The sequence below is a fragment of the Ovis aries genome, chromosome 8 (genome assembly GCF_016772045.2).
Source record: "Ovis aries strain OAR_USU_Benz2616 breed Rambouillet chromosome 8, ARS-UI_Ramb_v3.0, whole genome shotgun sequence".
Classification (NCBI taxonomy): Eukaryota; Metazoa; Chordata; class Mammalia; order Artiodactyla; family Bovidae; genus Ovis; species Ovis aries.
The window spans coordinates 48,029,073-48,045,808 of record NC_056061.1 but is presented as its reverse complement, the minus strand read 5'-3'; the positions used below and the strand labels follow the sequence as shown (position 1 = coordinate 48,045,808).

General features: G+C 45.1%; 1 protein-coding gene and 1 non-coding gene across 4 annotated transcripts in view; one reads left to right on the top strand and one right to left on the bottom strand.

The window, feature by feature from the left end:
• Positions 1-16,736, top strand: part of ANKRD6 (ankyrin repeat domain 6) — a 182,872-nt gene that overhangs the window by 63,240 nt on the left and 102,896 nt on the right. The gene's annotated exons all lie outside the window — the stretch shown is intronic.
• TRNAG-CCC (transfer RNA glycine (anticodon CCC)) lies at positions 15,476-15,548 on the bottom strand. The gene has a single exon. It is a non-coding gene; the product is annotated as a tRNA-Gly (tRNA).

Here is a 16,736-nt window from a genome sequence, read left to right as displayed (position 1 = left end):
GTATTTTCCAGGACTTCCATAGGCACCTTTTTCTACTACAGGATGAGACAATAGTGTTTTTTTCTTGTCAAACCGAAACTCTCTTCTTGGCCTTTTCAGGAATTCAGTACCCTAATTATACTGCATTTGGCTCACGTTTATTGAACCCCAGCCCTGTCCTGTGGTTTGTCTAGGACATTTCTTTTTTTTAATCTCATTTAACCTTTTACTGCCTTCAAGTTACAGGTATTATCTCCTTTTTGTTTGTTTTTTTTTTTTGAATGAAGAAACAGGCTCAGAAAGGTTTTGACCTGCCCAGGTTCTTAAGTCTAATGACAGTGGAGTCAGGATTAGAACCTGGGACTGGCGACTCCAACCAGTGTGCATGCTCAGGGCTCCCCCCAAGGACCCCCATTAAAGATGGGACAGAGCCTGGAGCTGACTGGGGCTGCCTTAGGTCTTCAGTATGTCATACTGAGCCTGTTGAAAATGAAAACTCTGAAACTGTCCTTCTCCAGAGCTTCTCCAGTGGCTCAGTGGGTAAAGAATCCACCTGCCAATGCAGGAGACACTGGAGGCCCAGGTTCAATCCCTGGGTCAGGAAGATCCCTTGGAGGTGGAAATGGCAACCCACTCTGGTATTCTTTGCTGGAAAATCCCCATAGAGAGAGGAACCTGGTGGGCTGCAGACCATGGGGTTGCAAAGAACTAGACACGACCGAGTGACTAAGCACGCAAGGATGCTGAGATGCAGTGAGATAGGCATTCTTGTATGTTGCCGTTGGTGGTATTGGAAGGACTCAAGAATACTGAAGAGAGGGATTGTTAGCAAGTAGGTTTTAGTTATTGTTGTTTTGGGTTAGTTTGTTTTTTCAAATAACTTAGGAGTTTCATTTGGGAAGACCATAGTTGAATGAATAACAGAAAGAATTGTGTGTAGGAAGGGGTGTGGGGTCATCTAGAGTCCTTAGAAGGTAACATTCTCTTGGTGTGGTTAAGGGCTGTCAGAGGGCACAGTAAATCACAGCCAGGATCCCCTTTATAGCAAGCCTGCAGTGTGCAGACTGAAGTCAGTGTGCAAACTAGAGATGTGGGCAGAGATGTGATATGAAACCAGGGGTCGGCTGCACCAAGGCCCCGGAAATCTCTCTCTCCTCTCTTCTTTCCCTTTAGAGGAATGTGCCTTGGGGCCGTTTCAGATTTAAATCCCACTGTTTGTTTTTCAACTGACAACAAATAAACATTAAGTTTCAGAATTTAAGAATTTATGAGGTCTGTAAGTAAGAGGTTATGGTTTGATAGACAATATTGATGAAAAATTAAAATCCTGTTCCTTCTCACTTTGCAGCAGATAGACCTTCTATCCCAAACACAATGCCCCTGCTCTGGAGGACTTTGGAGCTTCCTTTACTCCGTTTTGTCTTCCTTGGTAGCTCAGCTGATAGAGAGTCCTGCAATGCAGGAGACCCCGTTCGATTCCTGGGTTGGAAAGATCCCCTGGAGAAGGGAATGGCTACCCACTCTGGTATTGTGGCTTGGAGAATTCCATGGACTGTGTAGTCCATGGGGTGACAGAGTCAGACATGACTGAGCGACTTTCACTTACTCTGTTTTGGTGTAAATTCAAAGTTGTCAGAAGTGCTTTCTTTTACCAAAGAAAATGAAATTAATTTTCCTTACTAGGTGGGTTTAATCTGATGTAATTTTGAATGGATTAAATTCTCCTGAATGTTAAAGCAAATAAAAAATTCCAAAAAACAAAAACTGTTGCTGACACAAGCTGATAATTTAGGATATTTAAAACTGAATTACAACCTTTAAACCACATTTATTTTTTGCTTGTCTTTTATTCAGCAGACTTTGTTTTTCTCGTTTCCTACTTTGTGACTTTCTAAACAGAGGGTTTGAATCACCTCCTCCTTGTCTGATAAGTTCCTGCTCTGCAGAAACGCTGAACTCGATGATTCAGCTGCACCAAGCAAAGACTTTGTTTGCTATTTTTCTTTTTTTATTTCTCATTTTTAGATTTGTAGGAAGGCTGCAAGAAATGCTATGTGTCACTAGGTGCTGCTTTTCTATGACGTTAGTTCAGAACCACTGAAATCCTTGGAAAGTGTCCTTTTGTCAAAATTGTCTTTTTTTTTTTTCCCACTTCTGTAAGCCTTATCTTCCTAAGTGTGGTACTGACATGTAACAGTGGTCGCATTTCCCTCTCTCGCTCTTCCTGTCTTTGGAGTTGTTTTTAAGATGCGTTTATTGGGGTGTGACTTACCTACCATAACACTTACCGGTGTGTTGTACAGCCGTCACTGCAGTGCAGAGTTAGGACATTTTCCTCACTCCTCATTGTTTGTGCCCATATGCAGTCAGTCCTCATGCCCGCTGCTAGCTACGGGCAACCATTGGTCTTCTTTCTGTCTCTATGTATTTGCCTTTTCTAAAAATTCCATATAAAATCATATAGTATGCATTTTTGTGTTTGGCTACTTTCATTCAGCTTTTCTTTTCTGATTTTGGCCATGCCCCATGGCATGTGAGATCTTAATTCTCTGACCAGGGATGCAACCTGGATTGGAAGTGCAGAGTCTTAACCAGTGGACTGCCAGGGAAGTCCCCCTCATTCAGCTTTTTTTTTTTAAGTTTCATCCCTGAAGTACGTATTAGTATTTGTTCTAGAGTTATTAAAAAAACCCCGATTTTCTATTGTTTTAAAAAAAATCTATTTTCTATTGTGGCAATTTCAAAGTTAGACTGGTATAGGTTACCCACATGTGCCTAACTCCCATATTCAATAATTAGGGATTTAAGAGTCAGTCTTGCTTCATCTACTGCCCCCCTTCTTTGCCTTTCCCTCCCACACTCTTGGATTGTTTTGAAGCCATCCTAAATGTGCTGTTACTTTGTAAATAGTTTAATATATACATTTGTATTTATCTCTTGCTTTTCTATAGTTAAAGAACTAATTATCTTTAGAAAAATGTGGGCACTTGGGTAAAGGAGAAGATGAAAGAGCTAAATTTGTAGTTTAGCTAAAATATAACACTTCTGCTATGTTCACGGTGCTACATGTGGCAATCTACTGTGTGACGTATAAATCCTGTGTGCCTACCAGATCTGCAGTATATAATTACAGTACTTAATTCGGACATCAGTCTATAAGGATAACAGGTTTTCCTTCCAACATTTTTAAGTGTGAGATTAACACATGCACACTACTGTATATAAAACAGATAATCACAGGGACCTATTGAACTATATTCAATATCTTGCAAAGGAAATAAAACTGAAAAAGAACATATGTATATGTATTACTGAATCACTTTGCTGTACACCTGAAACTAACCCAACATTGTAATCAACTCTAGTTCAGTGTTTTAATAAAGAAGTAATATAGGGGAAACCCAAGCACACTTTACCCAAGTTTGCCAGTGGTAACACCCGGTACAGAACCATTCCACAGTATCACAACAAGAATATTGACTCTGATACAGAGTACGAGACATCACTTTCTCCTTAAAATCTAGCAACCACTGATCTGTTCTCTGTGTCTGTAATTTTGTCATTTCAAGTATGCTGTACACATGGAATCATACAGTAGATGACATTTTGGTTGCATTGGCATTTTTCACTCAGCGTAATTCTCTGGGGATTTATCCAGGGTGAGAAAAAAAGAGAACGAGAAATGTGTTACGGAGAATAATAAGTCTGTTGAAACCTGTTACGCAGAAAGGTAAAAGCAGATAATTTCAAATTTCCTAGTCGGAAATGGTGACCAAGGTAAAAATACTCTTTGGTCATAATTTCTGTTGATGAGGGGCCCAGTTGGCTGTGGATGAGATGGAGTTTTATTTAAACTGGAATAGTCAAGGAGAAGTAAACTCCTACAGAGCTTTGCTTCTGCACAGACATTCGTTTACAAAATTACTGAATATAAAATAAAGGCTTCTTTGTGGAATGTGCACACAATTAGATAAAAGATTCCTGTGGCAGCCGCTTGAGGCAGGCCATCCTGAAGCACATTCCCAGCCACCTTCTCCCTTGCCTTCCTCTGTGATGGAGACTGGAAATTTGAATGTTTAACTTTCCTAACCACTTTCTAGCTAGGGGTGGCCATGTGATGCCAATGAGATAGGGCCCGTTCTGCTGAATAAAAATATATATGTAAGGTGGAAAAAGTCTTTGACGCTTTTGCCTTCTTTCTGCCTGACACCTAGATGTGACACCTGGAGGTAGAGCAGCCACTTTGGCATCATGAGCTGATGTGAGGATTAAAGCCATCACACTGAGCATGGCAAGGTATAAAAACAAAGGGAGCTTGGGTCCCTGAGTGCATTATTGAACTGTTGCCCATCTAAGACTGCCTTCTTCAGGGCTTCTTCATATGGGGTGAAAATAAGCCCCTATGTCACAAAGCCTGGTTAGTCAGGTTATTACTATTACTATTTTGTTGTTGTTGTTGTTATTTGCAGCTAAATGCATTCTTCTTCAGTGATATTGATGTATTTGTAGCTTTTTTGCCACCTCAATGCACTCTCACACCTAAGGCCACTCTGGACCTGGGAAATTTTAAGCCAGGAAAGTCCTAGATGATATCCAGCAGTTCTCAACCAGGGGGTGGAGGTCTCAGTATTTGTGGGTGCCACTGATATTTAGCAGCTAGAGGCCAGGGTACTAACAGCCTGGGTGGCGTGGAGCAGTCCCACAGCACAAATGTTCCTGTTCAAAATGCCAGAAATGCCTGGTAAGAAACACTGATGTCATCAGCTTCCCTGACTAGCCCTAGTCAGGACTGATTAGAGCCAGCCCAGGACCCTGGAGACCCTGCTGCCCTGATGTGAGCAACCTGGAGGAAGTCCCCTTCCCACGCATACCTCTCTTAAGTGTAGCCTGGCTTCCCTCTCACCTCTGTTACAGTGCCCTCCTTGATGCCTCAAGCCTCCAGCATCACGGCTGCTTTCCAAGTGGGGGATTGATGGCCCAGCAAGCTAGCGAGTAAGGGGAAAAGCCTGAAGTGCCCACCGAAACCCCTAACGACCCTGCAGAACCAGACTCTGAAAAGTCTCTGAGGCATCTGGGCCTGGAGTTTGTTAGTTTCAGTGCATTTGTCTTCCAGGCAGCCCTACTATTAATAGTATCATGTGATACTTTTTGAAATAAGTAAAAAGAAAAAAAATGCATTAAAGATGAACAGTAGCTGGAAGTGGAAGAGTCCTGGCTCTGGCACCAGGTGCATCTTCTTCCAAGCGTTCTCACAGGTAATAGGGGTGATGGCAGAGCAGCCATCTCCCAGGTCTGGGTGGAGATGAAAGGGGATGTGGCCTGGGAAAGCACTTTGGGAATGGTAAATGGCTTTATATTCTCATTAGAACAATGATGCTTTTAATGGCTTTGGGCATTAATCATAGACAAGGTCATGTAACAGGACCGTAGGTCGCAGTTTAAGTTTCTGTTGATTCTTGTTTTATTTTGATTTATTAGGTCCAAGGGAATTGATTTCAGGCCAGGGCAATGGGTTGAGTAAGTAATAAAGATAATAGGGACGCCCTTAGCAAAGTCAGAACTGTGCCCAGCTTACTCATATTTTTTCCAGCACAGAAATGCACAGCTTTTACTGTATCTGAAAGACTTTGCTGGGAATGTGCCTCAAGATGAGGCTTGCACATGGGGCCATTTCTTAGGAGTTTATTTTTCCGCATCCTAATTGCAGAACGCATTGTGATTAGAGTGCGTCTCCTTTTTTTTTTTTTTTGGCCGCAGCATGCAAAACTTCCCCAACCAGGCATTGAAGCCACACTCCCTGCATTGGAAACGCAGTCTTAACCACTGGGCCACCGGGGAAGTCCCAGAATACTTCTTACATAGTACATAAATGCTGCTGCTGCTGCTGCTAAGTCGCTTCAGTCGTGTCTGACTGTGTGACCCCATAGACGGCAGCCCACCAGGCTCCCCCGACCCTGGGATTTTCCAGGCAGGAACACTGGAGTGGGTTGCCATTTCCTTCTCCAATGCATGAAAGTGAAAAGTGAAAGTGAAGACGCTCAGTCGTGTCCGACTGTTAGCGACCCCATGGACTGCAGCCCATCAGGCTCCTCTGTCCATGGGATTCTCCAGGCAAGAGAGCTGGAGTGGGGTGTCATTGCCTTTTCCAACATAAATGCTACCTGCAACATCAAGGTGTAGACTTGTCTAATCGAGATCTCTTAGGGAAGCACCAGTATGAGTCCTATTTTCAATGTTTCACCCTTTAAGAAGGGGCTTCCCTGGTGGCTCAATGGTAAGAATCTGCCTGCAATGCAGGAGATGTGGGTTGATCCCTGGGTTCGGAAGATCCCCTGGAGGATGGCACAGCAACCCACTCTAGTATTCTTGCCTGGAAAACTCCATGGAAAGAGGAGCTTGGCAGGATCAGTCCAAAGGGTCGCAAAGAGTCTGACATGACTGAAGCGACTTAGCTAGCACACATGTGCGCACACACACCCTTTAAGGAACACGTGCTTATAAAAACAGATGAAAACTTTCAGCAAAGCATCTCTTGGGTCTGCCCTTCCTGGAGTCCTTGAGGCTTGATTAATATTTGCATTCAAAAGGGAAGGGCCTTCTTGGCAAATAGAGCACGCACACCAGTCCTTGTAGGGTCGATTGCTTAGAACTTCAGCTTAAACATTCTCTGGAAACATTTCTTCGACTCCCAGCCTTGTGAACGCCCATCTTATTCAGAGCTCGGCCTAACACTCTTGTCTCTAACCTTCTGTCAACTGTGTATCCTGCAGCATCCTTGCATCAGAGAGAACTATTTCAGTGACTTGAGGGGTTTCAGTGCTGACATTGTCTGGGAAATCCTTGAAAAAGATGTTTCTCACACTGGAGTGAATGGGCGTTTGTGTGTTGCCTAGTACTGAGTGCTATAGCGCAGGTTCTTCTTTTTCATTGCTTTTCATTGAAAGGGCATCGTGGTGCTGAATCTTTACTTTTGAGACAGCTCTTCAAAGTAAAGAAGACAGAAAACAACAAAATTCTGTAAATCAATTATCCTTCAATTAAAAAAAAAAAGCAAATGGAGCATAGACTTGAACTGTGTGCTGCAGGTAACTTTATGCCCCAGCCCATCCTGACCTGCCGCATTTCTCTCCTTGAATTTAATGGGTCTGGTTTGCAGAGTAGATTCTCAGGTGTTCACCTTCATTGGTTTTCAGCTGAAAGTTCTAGTTGGCTGCCACTGTACATACACAGTTAGCACCATTACTTAGTCCCTGCATTCTCATTAACATTAAATTACACTTGCCTTAAATTTTTAAAAATTCTATTTCCTCACTGGTTATTGGATGTTGGTAATGTTTTCTCATGAGGTCTGCCACATTTCCTCACAGCAATAATTAGAATCATTACGATAACAGTCATATCTGGGATTTACACTGCCTGTTTACTTAAAATTTTATTTTTGTTTTCGTGTATATAGTCATTTTAAATAAAATAATATTCCAATAATTAACATAACCCTAATAAGAATAATCTAACTGTAATTATCTCAGGCAGAATAACCATTTCAACGTCTCAATAGAGATATGAAAGGATATAAGCCCATATCCCTGGCTACCAGGCTGACAGCCTAGTCTTGTTTTTTGGAACTGTCTGGGCAATAAATATTTTGAAAAAACAGCTATTAAAACATATGCAGATTCTATCCTCGTGTTTCTTACCTGACAGGACCCTTTTGGATCTTTTGGCTCTTGCTGAGAAAATATAGCAATTAAATCCCATTATGATAATAACTACAGAAATGTAGGCCTTACAATGTGGCAGGACTCTTCTAATCCTGTTATTTATTTTAATGCACTTAATTAAAAACACAGAGATCTCAATATGTGGTATGACTAGAAAGCCTGCCAATCTCTAGCTAATGGTCTGCCTCCTCAAAGAATTATTCCATTCATCACAGAGAGGGGTGCAACTGGGGTGGTTCTCACAAGACTGCCCATCCTTTGCTGCCACTGTTCCAAGTTCACTCTAACCCAGGTGGTAGCCCCCTATCGTCCCCTCCCCAGCCTCCTGCTGATGCTTCAGGAACCCCTCCATCAGCTGCAGCCCGCAGGCACCAGAGGGCTTGGCTTGGACCATGCAGTCCTTGCAGCTAGAATCTGGAGTCATCTGCAGGAGCCCTCTTGCCGAGATTAGGGACCAGGCTACAACTACCATGCCTGTTGGGCCTCCCGGGTGACCCAGTGGTAAAGAATCTTCCTGCCAGTGCAGGAGATGTGCATTTGATCCCTGGGTTGGGAATATCCCCTGGAGAAGGAAATGGCACCCCACTCCAGTATTCCGGCCTGGGAAATCACATGGACAGAGGAGCCTGGTGGGCTATAGTCCATGGGGTTGCAAAGAGTCAGACATGACTGAGCGGTTAAAGAACAACAATAACGGCGTCTGTCAGGCGATGCCCAGCTGCTTGCATTAGAACATTGGTTGGGCTGATGCTCTTTAGCTGCTGGGGCTCTTAAGGCAGGACTGGAAGGAGGACAGGGAAAGGGGGTCCCACTGCCTCTAAGTCATGCTCTCTGCCTGCTTAGCAAGCAGTGTGGACAGGCCCAGGGTAGCGGAGAGGACAGAAAGTCAGTAGACTCACATCGATGGAAGTGTTTCTCTTAAGCTTGCTGCATCTCTAACAGCCCTGTGGAATGTGGAAGGGGGGTTCCGGGTGCCCTGCTTGGAGTGTGGACTCCTGGGTCAGATGGAACCTGAATTTGGCCCCTAGCACTGCTCATCACTACCCCTATGGACAGGAACAAGCTAACCAGTCCCTTAGAGTCGTCATCTATTTGTTCAATTCAAAACAGTTCCTGCTCTGTGGAGCCAGAGGAGGGTGAAACACAGGAAACAAAATAAATGAATAATGCTAGGTGCTAAGCCTGCAGTCTTAAATGAGGTTGTCAGAGAAGGCATCGCTGATAAGGTAACATTTGTGCCAACCCCTGTAGGGGTCGAGTGGGAGGGCCATGTACATTCTGTATAGAGGGACAGTCATGCACAGGTCCTGTGGCAGGGGTACCTGTTGTGTTGAAAGAGTAGCAGGGAGGCCAGTGTGGCTGGAGTAGAATGAGCCAGGGGACTAATGGTTGTGATCAGAGAGGAAAGAGGAGGCCGTTGATCTGGAGGGCTCAGTAGACATGGTACAGACCTGGGCTTCTGAGCCATATGGGAAGCCATGTTCGGGGATGGGGGTAGGGGGCTTGAACATGTAGAAGAGTAACAGAATCTGGCCTAAGGTTTCCTTACCTTGGCAGTTGTGATGAGGGATAGTTGCGGGGAGGGGAAGGGCTCGAACAGGAAGACCAGGCAAGAGGCTGTGCAGCCCACAGAGGAGACAGGATGGAGGCCTGGACCAGGATGTGGTAGGGGAATGAGGGAAAGTGGTCAGATTGTGGATGTACTGAGTAATATCTGCCTGATGGAGCGGTTGTAGGGTTAAATGAGATGCATACAGCTGCTGCTGGCATGTATTGGGTCCTTGGTAAAGGCCAGCTGCCACTGCTGCTTGTTGTCTTGCTGGGCAGCCCTGACGCACACACAGCAGTCAGGTCAGAGATTTGTCCATCTGGTCAGCTGTAGCAGTTGCTGGGACTGGAACTCAGAATTGCTGGCTTTAAACCAAATAGAATGCCCCCTGCCTTTCCCTGCAGATCTAAATCACTGAAACCAGGGGAAGCACTTGATCAAATCACACAGGAAAGAATGCTGCTCTCATGCCTGACATGGTGTGAGCTTTGGCGTTGAAGCAGCTGGTTTCCACATCCCGTGTGTTCACAGGTGGTGTGGTGGCTGGTCGGCCTGTCACGTCTCCTTGAGTTTGGCCTTTTTGTTGGGTTTTCCTGGGCATCCTCCACCCCCTGCAGGCAGTGGGCCTGACCCTCCTCCAGGACTCTGGTTCTCAGGCTGCCCTTCACCCGTGCGCCTAACGTGCAGTTTCAGCGCTTGTCACCCATCCTGAAGTGGAAAGACTGAGCTTTGGAAAGTAAACGGAAGAGGGATAACTGCCTTCCCATTTTTTAATCATGGCGAAAGATACAGGATTTCCGTTATGAATAAGTAAGCATTTAGTGCAGGAAACAGAAACCACTCTCAGGACTTCACGCAGGAAGAGATGGGAATTAAGTGGTCACAGACGTACTGGAAGGGGCAGAGCCCTGAGGAGCCCTAGGCTGTACCCAGGGTGACTCCCAAAAGTTTGAAGAACGGGCCCACCAGCGGACTCCCAGCTCAGAAGATGTTAACTGGGACTGTGGGTTCAGGAACCCACTCCCAGCCCGGGTTTCAGGGAGCAGGCAGCCTGAATGGGGAGGGGCTGGCCATCACCACGGAGAATGGTTCTGGAATGCGGCTGCAGAAAACCTCCCATCTCCCCACCTTGCTTGCCAGCCACTGCTGTACAGGGCAGGCCTCTACTTGGCTTCCTATTTTGTGCAGGTGCCTCCAGTTGGATCGCAGCCCAATCTCTAACTGCAGGTGTGGGGTCTGCAAAGTGTAGTTTTTGTTTTCTGCCCTCCAGCCAGGAGGAGGATGAGGTGAGGTCAAACACGCCGCCTCCCCGTCTCCGGTGACATCCCGCTTGCCTGCAGTGGGTATGGTGGGGCCCCTCCTTCCGGTTGTGTTAGCTTGGCCCGTGTTGAGAAGATATCGCCCGCAACATAAAACTCTGCATTAAACACCAAATCCAACTGTCAATATTTTCCCAGCTCATCTTTGGTACAGTGCCGTGTACTTTGTAATGGAGGAGCTCATATAATCAGTTACATTGTGGTGACCCTCGGAGGTCTGTAAAATAAACAAAGTAGACCTGACAATCAGAGTTTGGTTTATTTAAATTTGGAGAAAGTACGGAGCCTGAATTTCTATTTATCACAAAATGCTTTTATGGTTCATGTCATTGCTTAAAAAGACCAGGCTAGTCACACTGTTTATCTAAAATGACATGATCAACATTTGGTGTGAACAGCACTTTTAGCAGACTGTTTTCACTCTGAAAATATGCAAGAGTGAGTGTCGGATCCAAGTAGAGGTTAACAGAAACACGAACTGCCATCAACACTGCCCTGGCCAGTCTGAGTGCTCTGGAGCCCTGAAATAGCCATTTCTGGCAGCTTTGTGTCGAGTCCATTTTGTAAAAGTTGATTAAATTTCTCTAACCATTACCTGACAAAGCAGCAGAGAATTAAGGTGGCCTATTCGTTTGGGAGCTAAATCAGACAGAATGAACATGAACCAGAGCCCAGATAGGATAGATGGCTGCTGGTGACCTCATCTGAAGATAGGTTGCTTTTGCTATAATAGTAAGTCCGAGCAGTCACGGGGGCTTCCCCAGCAGTAAAGAATCTGCCGGCAATGCAGGAGATGCAGGAGACATGGGTTTGATCCTTGGGTTGGGAAGATCCCCCTGGAGTAGGGCATGGCAACCCACTCCAGTATTCTTGCCAGAAAAATCTCGCGGACAGAGGAGCCTGGCGGGGCACAGTCTGTGGGGTCACAAAAGAGTGAGGCACGACTGAAGTGACTGAGTATGCATGCATCAGTCATGGGGTTCCTGAAGAGTCCCCTGGATGATACACCAGAAACTGGCAGATCGATGTCTCTCTGAAAATTGGAGGTTGGGGTAAAAAAAAATCAGTAAAATGCCACTTTATATCTAATCAGTTCAGTTCAGTTCAGTTCAGTCACTCAGTAGTGTCTGACTCTTTGCAACCCCATGAATCGCAGCACGCCAGGCCTCCCTGTCCATCACCAACTCCCAAAGTTCACTCAAACTCACGTCCATCGAGTCGGTGATGCCATTCAGCTATCTCATCCTCTGTCGTCCCCTTCTCCTCCTGCCCCCAATCCCTCCCAGCATCAGAGTCTTTCCCAATGAGTCAACTCTTCGCATGAGGTGGCCAAAGTACTGGAGTTTCAGCTTTAGCATCATTCCTTCCAAAGAAATCCTAGGGCTGATCTCCTTCAGAATGGACTGGTTGGATCTCCTTGCAGTCCAAGGGACTCTCAAGAGTCTTCTCCAACACCACAGTTCAAAAGCATCAATTCTTTGGCGCTCAGCCTTCTTCACAGTCCAACTCTCACATCCATACATGACCACTGGAAAAACCATAGCCTTGACTAGACGGACCTTAGTTGGCAAAGTAATGTCTCTGCTTTTTAATATGTTGTCTAGGTTGCTCATAACTTTTCTTCCAAGGAGTAAGCGTCTTTTAATTTCATGGCTGCAGTCACCATGTGCAGTGATTTTGGAGCCCCCAGAAATAAAGTCTGACACTGTTTCCACTGTTTCCCCATCTATTTCCCATGAAGTGATGGGACCAGATGCCATGATTTTCGTTTTCTGAATGTTGAGCTTTAAGCCAACTTTTTCACTCTCCTCTTTCACTTTCATCAAGAGGCTTTTTAGCTGCTCTTCACTTTCTGCCATAAGGGTGGTGTCATCTGCATATCTGAGGTTTTTTATATTTCTCCTGGCAATCTTGATTCCAGCTTGTGTTTCTTCCAGTCCAGCGTTTATCATGACGTACTCTGCATAGCAGTTAAATAAGCAGGGTGACAATATACAGCCTTGACGTACTCCTTTTCCTATTTGGAACCAGTCAGTTGTCCCATGTCCAGTTCTAACTGTCGCTTCCTGACCTGCATACAGATTTCTCAAGAGGCAGGTCAGGTGGTCTGTATTTCCATCTCTTTCAGAATTTTCCACAGCTTATTGTGATCCACACAGTCAAAGGCTTTGGCATAGTCAATAAAGCAGAAATAGATGTTTTTCTGGAACTCTCTTGCTTTTTCCATGATCCAGCACATGTTGGCCATTTGATCTCTGGTTCCTCTGCCTTTCCTAAAACCAGCTTGAACATCAGGAAGTTCACGGTTCACGTATTGCTGAAGCCTGGCTTGGAGAATTTTGAGCATTACTTTACTAGCATGTGAGAAGAGTGCAATTGTGCGGTAGTTTGAGCATTCTTTGGCATTGCCTGTCTTTGGAATTGAAATGAAAACTGACTTTTTCCAGTCCTGTGGCCACTGCTGAGTTTTCCAAATGTGCTGGCATATTGAGTGCAGCATTTTCACAGCATCATCTTTCAGTATTTGAAACAGCTCAACTGGAATTCCATCACCTCCACTAGCTTTGTTCGTAGTGATGCTTTCTAAGGCCCACTTGACTTCACATTCCAGGATGTCTGGCTCTTTATATACCCAAATAGATAGTTAAATGTATAGGGGACTTCCCTGGTGGTCCAGTGGTTAAGACTCTGCTTCTAGTGCAGGGGAGCGGGTTCAGTCCCTTGTTGTGAAAGTAGGATCCCACAGGCCACGAGGTCAAAAAGTAAAGTAAAGTCAATAATGGTAAAAATATAAAATTAATAACATTCTAAAGACACCTGTTTCCAAAGTACAGTGTATTCCTTGGCAACCCTTTTAAACCATTCTCTTCTGTCGTTCAGGAAGCATTGCTGCGGTTGTCATGGACTGATCAGCGGCCGTTGCTTTTCCTCTGTAGCCTGCACTTTTCCCTCCAACATTTGACTTTGACAATTGTCCTGTGTACAGCAAAGCTGAAAGAATTGTACAGTGAACATCTGTATAGCCACCACCTAAATTCCACCATCAGTATTTTATTAAGATTGCTTTATTCCCTACAGTTATAGATGCTTTACCATCTACAGTCAGGTAGTTATTGCTGCATAGCAAATTACTCCAAACTAAGGGCTCCTTTTGGCCAGTCCTCATGGCTTGTGGGATTTAGTTCCCTGACCAGGGACTGAACCTATGCCCCCTGAAGTGGAAGCACAGTCTTAACCACTGGATCACCAGGGAATTCCTGGAACTTATTTAAAACAATAAGCATTTATTATCTCACTTAGTCCTTATGAGTCAGAAATTGGGGAATGGCTTCTCTGAGTTGTTCTGGCTTGAGGTTCCCTGAGAAGCTGCAGTCTGGACATTGGCCAGGGATTACAGTCATCTGCAACGTGACTGGTGCTGGACAGCTCACTTCCAAGAGGGCTCACTCACATAGCTGATGGCTTGAACCTTCAAAGATGGCACAAGGCAGTTTCAAATGGGTGCTATTCACACTGGTGGTTGCCAAGGGGCATGGGGTTAGGGGAGGGATCAAGTGGGAGATGGGGATTAGCAGATGTAAGCTTTTATATAGAGAATGGGTAAACAATAAGGTCCTACTGTATAGCACAAGGAACTATGTTCAATATCCTGTAATAAACCCTGCTGCTGCTGCTGCTAAGTCACTTCAGTCGTGTCCAACTCTGTGCGACCCCATAGACTACAGCCCACGAGGCTCCCACTATCCCTGGGATTCTCCAGGCAAGAGTACTGGAGTGGGGTGCCATTACTTTCTCCAATGTATGAAAATGAAAAGTGAAAGTGAAGTTGCTCAGTCGTATCCAACTCTTAGCGACCCTATGGACTGCAGCCCTCCAGGCTCCTCTGTCCATGGGATTTTCCAGGCAAGAGTACTGGAGTGGGGTGCCGCTGCCTTCTCCAGTAATAAACCGTAGTGGAGAAGAATATAAAAGGAATGTATATATGTATGTATAACTGAATTACTTTGCTATCTAGCAGTAATTAATACAATATTGTAAATCAACTAAGCTTCAATTAAAAACACAATTATATGTAACAATCACAACTATATAACCTAATATAAAAAGTTACAACCTCAGGGAATTCCCTGATGGTGCAATGGTTAGGACTCCACGCTTTCAATGCTGAGGGTGCAAGTTCAACCCCTGGTCAGGGAACTAAGATCCCACAAGCCATGCAGTGCAGCAAAAAAAAAAAAAAAAAAGTTATAAACACAAATGTACCCCTAAGCTTGTCATTAAAAAATGTGAAAACATTTTATATGGAAGTTTTATACAAATTAAATATTTAATATCTTTCCTTATTTTAAAAAATGGGTGCTGTTGACAGTAAGTAACTCAGAAATGATGGAGTGGGGCTGGAGGATTCAGGGAAAGCTTTGCCCTAAAGGTGAGACTTGCTTGGTGTGGCATTCCAGCCAGGGCTGATGCTAACACCAGTGCAGAGCGAGAACTTCAGGTGGAGTGGGAAGCAGAATGAGACCCTCATCTCAGACATGTCCCTGCTCCCTGGGACCCTGCTCCCAGGCAGCGGGGCAGGAAGGGTTCCGAGGACTGGATTGTATCAGCTTTAATGGCTCCTAACAGGAGGGGCCTCAGCTCCCCAGACTGAGATCTTTAGACGTGGTCATTGATGTCTGAAATATAGCAGCATCCAAAAACTTCTTTTCCTAGGTACACAGACATTTTAATTCACACATTCATTGTATTCCTTTGAGGTTGAAATATTGTGGATGGTTCTCTGCTCTTTAAAGCTTCTTTCTATTGAAAGTGGGGTTTTTTTTTCCCCCTCAAAGCATATCTTTCTAAATTTTTTAAACAATTATTTCTTTGGCCGTGCCAGTTCTTAGCTGCAGCATGGGATCGAGTTCCTTGACCAGGGATGGAACCTGGGCCCCCTGCGTTGGGAGCACAGAGTCGTAACCATTGGACCACCAGGGAAGTGCCTCCTAATTTTTAAATGTGTATTCCTGTTCCTGACCCCAGAACAGGGCCAAATGGGATAACAGGGAATGCTTGGCTCCCTTAAACCAGGAGGATGATAGCTACTGCTCCTCTATCACAGGTGAAGCCCCCATCCAGGACACTGGTGGGGAGGCAAAGACAAGGGGGGTGCCTCCTGAGTGCTGTGGGGGGCGGTTTGTGGAGGGTTTTGGGGCCCTCACCCAGCGGTGGAAGGAGAGCTCACCCTGCCCTGGGGGAGGTCAGCTGCCCTCTGAGTGGGTGCCGACCCCCCTCTGCCTTCCTGGTAGGTGAGCCTCTTTCTTGGACATGCACCCAGGACCTGCCCCTCTCCTGGCAGCTTCCTGGTGGTTGGTGGGCTGCAGTGGGAGCTCTTCCAGAGCAGTTAGGGTGGAGAGATTGGCCTTCCTGAACCAGGTAGGGAACATATCAGTGTTCTCTTGATTCAAATGGGAGGATCCTCCTTTATGGTCAAAGAATAAAGAGTACAAACAATGAAAAATACCTTATCAGGCCAAGTCAGTGACCCATGAATCAAAGAATTCCAAGTCTTTAGTGCTGGAGAATGTTGACAATCACCCTGTACAGCCCCTCTTGTAAAGATAAGAAAGAAACCTGGAAGCCAAGGAATGGGCCAGCTGATTTGAAGCCTAGCCAAGTAAGTCCTGGGGCTCCTGGTTCTCTGCTCATAAAGGCCACTGTTCATTTTGTACCCACTTTTGTGTGTGTTGGCTTCTGTGCTGGTACTTCACACAGTACACATTCATGAAGAATATTACCCCCCAAAATAAAAGCATTGCCTTAAGAATTATTTCCCAAAATAATAGTTACAAGTTGTATAGTATTTATGTAGTGCTTATGTGTAGTACTTACTTGCCAGTTTCTAAATTCCTTTCAGATAGAAATTCTTATTTAATGTTCTAACCATACTAGGAGGTAAATATGATTGTTGTTGCCGTTATTGAGTAACTAAGTTGTGTCCAGCTCATGGGATCCCATGAACTGTAGCCCACCAGGCTCCTTTGTCCATGGGATTTCCCAGGCAAGAATACTGGAATGGGTTGCCATTTCCTTCTCCAGGGAACTGAGGAATCGAACCCACGTCTCCTGCATTGCCGGCTGATTCTCTACCACTGAGCCACCAGGGAATCTGGTAAATATGATTAC